This window comes from Vulpes lagopus, chromosome 2 (genome assembly GCF_018345385.1).
Source record: "Vulpes lagopus strain Blue_001 chromosome 2, ASM1834538v1, whole genome shotgun sequence".
In the NCBI taxonomy this organism is placed as follows: Eukaryota; Metazoa; Chordata; class Mammalia; order Carnivora; family Canidae; genus Vulpes; species Vulpes lagopus.
This window is the reverse complement of record NC_054825.1, coordinates 28,156,049-28,164,428: the sequence shown is the minus strand read 5'-3', so window position 1 is coordinate 28,164,428 and position 8,380 is coordinate 28,156,049. Positions and strand designations below refer to the sequence as shown.

At 38.8% G+C, this 8,380-nt stretch overlaps 1 pseudogene; it reads right to left on the bottom strand.

Annotated features, from left to right (window-relative positions):
• Window positions 1-2,273: 2,273 nt before the first annotated feature.
• Window positions 2,274-2,827, bottom strand: LOC121476862 (annotated as a pseudogene).
• Window positions 2,828-8,380: the final 5,553 nt, after the last annotated feature.

Sequence of the window (8,380 nt, the reverse complement as noted above, 5' to 3'; positions counted from 1 at the left end):
ATGATGGACTCAGGTCCCTGATGAGGCAATCACATGGAGGTTCAGGGGAACAAGGAGGTCTCCAGGGTGAGTGCCTACAAGTGGGAGGGGAATGGGATAGATAACAAATTTCATCATTTTGCCTGAGGTCAGCCCTAATCCTCACCTTCAAAGAATGTCAAGGGATTTACTGTCAGGACTTGGTTAGCCAATGGAACTCCGCCTCTCACAGAGATTTCACTAAGGCCCTCACTCAAATAGCAAGATAAAGTTCTATTGAGAAACTTTAGGACATTTCTCTAAGCTTTTCAACTTCTTTTCTGCAAAGAAGCTATCTAATGGAGAGCACGAAACATTTAAAAAACAGCAACAACAAAATCTCTTTTAGCTGAGAAACTGAGGTTAAAATTTGGCTAACTTCTGGCCCAGGGATTTGATTTGTTGTGTATCATCATTCTTGGCCTTTATCTAGTTAGAAGGATGTTAACAGGACTAATAAAACCATTTGTGTGAAATGCTTAAAACAAACTCAATGATAAAAATACAAGGTGACATTTCCTTTCCTAAGGGCTTATAAATTAAACATTAACCTAAAGTGTCATTTATTACTAGAGGGTTATACATTCATTCGGTCCAATTGCTAACTAGAAAAATGGAAAGATAAATGACATTCTGCCTCCAATTTTGAAATTTCTAGGATTATAAGGTTAGGAAAAGTTGGCATGAAAAACAGCTTTCCAATCCTTAAGTACAGAAAACCAGACCCTCGGACAGCCAGGGTGGCTCAGTGGTTTGGCACTGCCTTCGGCCCCGGGTGTGATCCTGGGGACCCGAGATCGAGTCCCACATCGGGCTCCCTGCATGGAGCCTGCTTCTCCCTCTGCCTTGTGTCTCTGTGTCTGTCTGTCTGTCTCTCTCTCTGTGTCTCTCATGAATAAATAAATAAAATATTAAAAAGAAAAAAAAAAAAAACCAGACCCTCACCACAGCCCTGATCTCGGCGGACCCCAAGTGACCTTGGATCCTCCTGCACTTTAGTTGGGAGAGTGTGCAGTCCACCGACTGCCTGAGCCAGCTCTCAGTTCTCTGCTCCCTAAAGGCCATCTCTTCCCAGCTTAAGGGGTCAGGAAGAGTCTCCTCTTCCCTGTGTTCTCCACATCCAGTTGTTTTGCCACCTTGTAATCTCTCCTACCATAGAACTTCTTGTTCGGAAGAGGTTTAAATTGATATGAATAGAATTTGAGTGCAGAGGGGTGCCTGAGTGGCTCAGTTGGTTAAGCGGCCAACTCTTGATTTCAGCTCAGGTCATGATCTCAGAGTCATGGGATCTGCTGGTGTCGGGGGTCTGTGCTCAGTGTGGAGTCTGCTGGAGAGTCTCTCCCTCTCCCTCTGCTCCTCCCCCCACTCTCTCACATAGGTACTCACACACACACACACACACACTCAAATAAATAAATCCTAAAAAAGAAAGAAGAAGAAGAAGAAGAAGAAGAAGAAGAAGAAGAAGAAGAAGAAGAAGAAGAAGAGAACTCTGAGTGCAGAAAGTTCAGGAAGTCAAATTTCTAACGAAAGCAACATCTCCATGGCATATATAAGACATTAATAGGAGTGCTAATTCAGAAATTAGGGAAAATTGGGAATAAAGAAGTTATAGGAAAGCTGTCCTTTCAATGTACTTTGGTAATTGCAAATGTGTTTTTGTGTGTATGTGTTTCTTCCCAAGCTCTGTCCCCAGGGCTCACTAGTGATAATGAGGATTAAGGGGCTTAGAAGCAAACTCCAAAATACCCAAGGTGGGAGTTTCAAAAAGACAAGTCTTCATTTCCTTTTATTTTCACCTCTCTCTTCTTTCTCCAGTTAAGTTTTCCTAGATACCATAGACTCCTATTATTGCTTCCATCTCTCATTATAATTTAGAAAAGGGCCCTTAATTAAGTCTATCCCTAATATGCATTCATTTGACAAAGACTTGAGTTTCTTTTGTTTTTCACCATTGTGCCAAGGGCTGCAGCTACAATTGTGAATTATAATTGATCCTCAACTTTAAGGAACTTATGGTATGAATGCAATCAAGTGACTTTTCGAAAAGAAATTCGAAGATTTCTGGTAACCTAAAGCATTTTCTAGAATATAAAGGTGATAATACCTGGATCTATTTTTGTAGCTATGTACATCTTCTGATTTTGTATTAATGAAACCATAACTCCAAGTCTAAATACACCTGTGTATTCAAATAACCTTACACTGTTTACACTGTTAAATTTTAAACCGGTCCTTAAGTAGAGGGCTTTTGCAATTCGTTCATTCTTGGATTCGTTTCTGAGGTATTTCTTAATATTGACGCACTTATCAGAAGATTTAAGCATACCACCAATTTTGAGAGTCAAGGGCAGATCTGTTAATAAGCACAGGATTTGGTGTCCATGAATGTTCTCTTTTCCCTAGTTCCTTTTAAAAAAAAAATAAAGTTTTCTTTTTCAAAATGTGCAGTTGGTATGGGATCTGTTCATGCCTCTTCACCAGGAGCTAGGATATCTCCAGGTTTGGTGTTTCTGGCATAAATGACTGGAAGTCTGTGCTTTAAAACCAGTTTAAGAAGTCCTTTTACTAAAGAGCTTCTGAAGGGCTGCCATGGCTGGGGGACCACGAATCTCCCATCTCTGAGACAACAGCCAGGCTTATAAGCTTAGAGTTGGGAACTTCCTTGCAAAATTTGTCATATGTCGCTTTGTCAGACAAGAACTTTGCTTTTAGACCATTTCTTTTTGGCCTTGCCCCCGGATTTGTTCACTAGGCCTTTGTCTTTCTTGGCTGACTTTCTGGCATCTCTCTTCTTCTTGGGCCGCATGGTGAAGAGAGAGCAGCTGCTACCCCCATGGCCTCACTAAGATGCTGGAGGGAAAAGGACTCTTCTCTCTAGTTGGGATGGCTTTGTCTTGAGAGATGTGTTTAATTATAATATAGAATTCCCATTTAACAAACAGCTTTGCAGAGCTGAGTTGTGATGTCTTCTACTTTGTTAACTAATTTGACTATCTGAAAAGTGTTTTTACAGTTTAACATCTGGCTACTTACATCTCCCATGCTGGCTGTTTAAAACTGAGAAACAAAGTGAGACAAAAGTTTACAATGTCATACCATGACAATTTGACAATATTTATCTTTTCCTTTCATTTTCTCATTATGAACTCAGTAATTAATCTGTAATCTTCCTACCACCAGTCTTAGTGATGCTGAAAAGATGAAGAAAGAATTTGAAATCAAGTTATCTTCTGTAGAATAAACATTGCAATTTCATTTCATTCTTTAATCCTTCAAACATTTATCGAAGGCCTTCTCAGGGACAGGTACTGTTGTTCGAGATGTTGAGAATACATAAGTGAACAAAACAGACAAAATTCTCTGCCCCTAAGGAGCTACCATGTTAGTGGAGCTTGCATTCATTTAACCAAAACTCCTAAATAACCAATTTTGAGATTGGACTCTGCACTTTTAGGAGCAAGGGAATCAAATGACAGGAATCACAAATCGTTTGAATGGTGAAGTCAAAGGGCCACTGGATTTGCAATCAAGTGACATTGATTGTAGTCTAGCTGTACTAATCCTCTTTGCTATTTTCTGGGTCTTAGCTTTCTCATTTCTTAAATAATGGCATCAAATTTCATAATCTCAAAAGTCTCCTCTGGATTGAATAGTCTATTATTTTGTAACAGGTAACATGGATTTACTTACATAAGGTGAATGGACATACAGTGATTTGCACAGCTCATAGAGATTTATTTTTTTCGAGTATAGCAATATCCGGGAGTCATCTTAAACTTTTATTCCTTCTGTAGCTACAATACAGTATAGAATTATAAATTATGTTCAGAGTAATGATCCTGAGGTATTGCAGGATGCTGAATCAGTAAGAGAAGATTTAATTATGTTCATTAGACTACTTATTAAAGCAAGAAAATGCCCCGAGGCAATTTAGGGATATTTCAAACAAAAAGTGTCTTTTCATCAACCCATAGTTAATCAGAAACCCAATTACCCTGTATTCTGTATTCTAAGATTTTACTGGTTTTAGACTTATTTATTTTTCTTTACAACTGTGACCAAATCACTGATTCAGATCTCAGTCATTTCACATTTATACCACTAAAATCAATGGATCACTCTTCCCTCAAACAATATAAAAAGCTACCAAAATAATCACTTCAGAGACAGAAAAAAACAATTATTTAAACAAGAAATAGATATGAATAAAGTAATCAAATTCTGAGTTTTGCTTTAGAACACTCCAGATGTACTCTATAAGGTATACATGCAATTAAAAAGCAAGGAAAAAAAAAGAAATAAACCAACAATTTTCCAAGTATGCTGATATTTTGATAAATCTTAATGCTTTCTAAATTCCAAATATCTATTAAGTATTAAAATAGAATAAGGTTCTCTGGAAAATGTAATTCACGGGTGAGAGTGTCAGCAAGACTACTTGTCATTTGAGGCTGTCTGTTTTTTTCTTTTCTTTTCTTTTCTTTTCTTTTCTTCTTTTCTTTTCTTTTCTTTTCTTTTCTTTTCTTTTCTTTTCTTTTCTTTTCTTTTCTTTTCTTTTCTTTCTTTTCTTTTCTTTTTTTAAGCTTTATGCCCAACATTGGGCTTGAACTCAAGACCCTAAGATCCAGAATTATTTGCTGTACTGACTGACCCAGCCAAGTGCCCCAAGGTTATTTCTCTTTCATTCGCTATATTTAAGAAGCTAAAGCAAAAGCAGAAATATTTCAAATCTTAGTGGACACTAACCTAGCTCAACTGTTTTTTGTTTTTGTTTTTAAGATTTTATTTATTTGAAAGAGAGAGAGCACTAGCAGGGAGAGGGGCAGAGGGACAAGAAGACTCCCCACTGAGTGGGGAGCCAGATGACCTGGGGCTCAATCCCAGGACCCTGAGATCATGACCTGAGCTGAAATCAAGAGTTGGCCCCTTAACCAACTGAGCCACCCAGGCACCCCAAACTGGCTCAACTTTACAAAATAATAAAGCAAGATTAAAATGATTTTGGTATTCAATATTTGATCATAACATTCAGGAAGAATTTTAAATGTGGCCTATTAAACCTGCAGACTCATTCATCAATCTGAACCCATCCTGGAAATTACAACTTTCTTTTACAGGATATTCCTTGTACCGTTCCATGTGGTCTTCAACTGGTGAGGAAGTCTTACTTCTCCCTATACTGACCATGAACATCTTCTCAGCAATTACTATCATTTATAATCGCATTTCCACTTAAAAAAAAAATCAACAACTAGACTCTAATTTCCTCTTTATTTCCATTTTTCTTTTCCTCAACTACTTCCTTTCACTGGCCAGTTAAGTCAATCTTTTAGAAACATTACTTTTCTCTTTCTCTCTTTCTCCTGGTTCTCCTTTACTTCTTGCTCTGTCAACACACCTTTCCTCATCATCCAACTTAAACATTTATATTGAGCAAGTAGAGCATGTCTAACAATGTGTGAAGCGAGAATTTGAGGGATATCAGAGATCTAGGCTTTGAGCCTGCAGTCAAAGGCTTACATTCTAGGTAGGAAGACAGCAAACTGTCAGAGCAAACAAAACTATGAGGAAACCATTATACTAAGCCATGCTATCCTGGCTACCAGGATAACTTTAGAAACCCTTGGTTGAGAAAACCTAGAGGCTGAAGACTCAGTCATAGAGAAACAAAGTCATGCCACCATCTACCAGGAAATCTTATGCAAATCTGCAGAGGTGTGAAGACTTCTAGAGTTACCTCTGAACTCTGTAGCCTATGTACAGCTATTAGAAAACAAGCAGGTAATGCAATCAGGTAGACTGGTGGATTTATATAAACTTTAGCACATCTTTTTCTAATGGTATTAATGTAGCTAGATGTCACTAAACATGACTAAGCCATGGAAAAACATGTCTGAGTATAAGTATCAGAAAAATGTGAGTGTATGTGTGTGAAAGAAAGAGACAGTCAGAAAGAGACTTAGCCTGGTAAGAATCAGTCAAAAGATGCATGATCCAACCTGTTCCACCAATATAAACCCATGTGTCATTGGGTGGAAATATCACCTAACAAGAGGCTTGATCTATTAATGCCTGACTTATATGTACCATTTTAAAATATAACTACGAGACATATCTTATATCAGGTACTACCCCACATATACATGTTCTTATATATTTTAAAAATATTTTATTTATTTATTTGAGAGAGAAAGAGAAAGAGCACGTGTAGGGGGAGGGGCAGAGGGAGAAGCAGGTTCTCTGAGCAGGGAGCCTGACATGGGGCTCCATCCCAGGACCCTGGGATCATGACCTGAGTGGAAGACAGATGCTCAACCGACTGAGCCGCTCAGGCACCCAGATATGTTCTTATAAAGTCACACATTAACTTGGGGATTACCATAGTCTCACCCGGACCAAGACTGTCATTGAGGTTGACTTTTAACCTCAGCAGAAGGCCTGTGCATGCCTGTGCACTGAGTCTCTCCCAAGTTTATTCTACTTTCACAGCATGGAGGGTTTTGATTTCTGATCTGGCAAGGATGTTCCACTCCATGCCTTCTAGGGGATGTTTACTGAGATCCACCCACAGGTAAGGGAAAGAAACTTCCGCACCTAAAAACATAAGGAAGTGGTGCACTCTGCAGGACAAAGTGGCAATTGCAGCCCTAGCGATTTTTTTTTTTTTTTTTTTTTTTACGACAGCGACCTGCACTTTTTGTAGCACTAGATTATTTTTCTCCACCATGTGGCGCTGCTGTTCTCAGTGTCACTTTCCAGCTAGTTTAGGGTAGAAAAATCCGGGGACAGGGAAGAGAAAGTACAGGGTGGGGGCACAAGGGATTAGGAAGTGGGAGAGGTTAAGAAAGAAAGCCAGTTCTTTCTGCCAGACAGAACTTCCCTAGCACCTCAAATAAGATTCATTGCAGTAAAGAAAGTCATTCCCTAACCCGAGTATCTCATTTTGGATCATTTAATTCAATAGTTCTCAAAGCTGGCTGCCCAACAGAATCACCAGGGGGAACACTTTAAAAGATTCCAATTCCCAGATTCAATCCTACCCCGAGAAACTCTGACTCATAAATTTGAGGAAGGGTCCAGTCATCTGTCTTTAAAAAGCTCTCCTGAAGATCAGTGATGGTTCGTCTACACAAAATTTGGAAGGGAAAAAATAGTCTAAGAGGAATCAGTTCTTGCAGGACTCTGCAAATAGCACTTCTATTTTTCAGTTCAATAACAGCAAATGGTGAGAATCTATTCCATGCCAGTGATTTCTCTAAGAAATAAGAGCACTGTTTAATGAGTAAACTCATCTGTATCTTTTAGAAGCTTACTAAGCAGACCTCTGTTTGGCATTTTCTCTTGCCCATTTTTGGCAAAAACTCTGACACCACAGATTCATAGTTCCCTAGCACCAGCGCCCCCACTGTCTTCCTTTTATGTACCAATCATCCCAGTTAGGGAATAGGGGCGATCTGGCTATTTTTGGTATCATTCAGAACTGAGTTTGAATCCTCATTTAACAAGTCATCAATGATGGGACATTTAATAAGGTAATCTAACCTTTCTGAACCTTTATTTATAATAGGAGGTGGTCATACCTGCCTCTGACATCTGTTATAAAATTCCAATGAGATTAAAGTCCTTAGCAACCTGCCTGGTACATGGTATTTAATAAATATAATTTATTAATAGTAGCAGTAACCTGCCACCTTGATCTCTAGAACTTGTCTTAAGCACCTGTGTCATCTAATGACTCTCCATGTTCATGGTTTTTCCACATCCCAAAGCGCTGTTTTAAAGAGAACTGCTGGCCTTGTCTCTAAGAACCTGTGAAGAAAGTACAGTAGGGAAAGTGTGCTTCCCACCCCAGAACTGGCACAGGTAGATACAATAACTATATTCATCTATCCTAATTCCTTTTCTTTTTCTTTCTTTCTTTCTTTCTTTCTTTCTTTCTTTCTTTCTTTCTCTTTCTTTCTTCTTTCTTTCTTTCTTTCTTTCTTTCTTTCTTTCTTCTTTCTTTCTTTCTTTCTTTCTTTCTTTCTTTCTTTCTTTCTTTCTTTCTTTCCTTCCTTCTTTTTTTGATTTTACTCATTTAGGGCAGCCCCGGTGACTTAGAGGTTTAGCGCCGCCTTCAGCCCAGGGTGTGATCCTGGAGACCCGGGATCAAGTCCCACGTCAGGCTCCCAGCATGGAGCCTGCTTCTCTCTCTCTCTCTCTCTCTCTCTATCTCTATCTCTCTATCTCTCTCTCAAATAAATAAATAAATAAATAATATTTTTTTTTAAAAGATTTTACTCATTTATTTGACAGAGAGAGAGCAAGCACAAGCTGAGGGAGTGGCAGAGGGAAAGGGAGAAGCAGGCTCCCTAAAGAG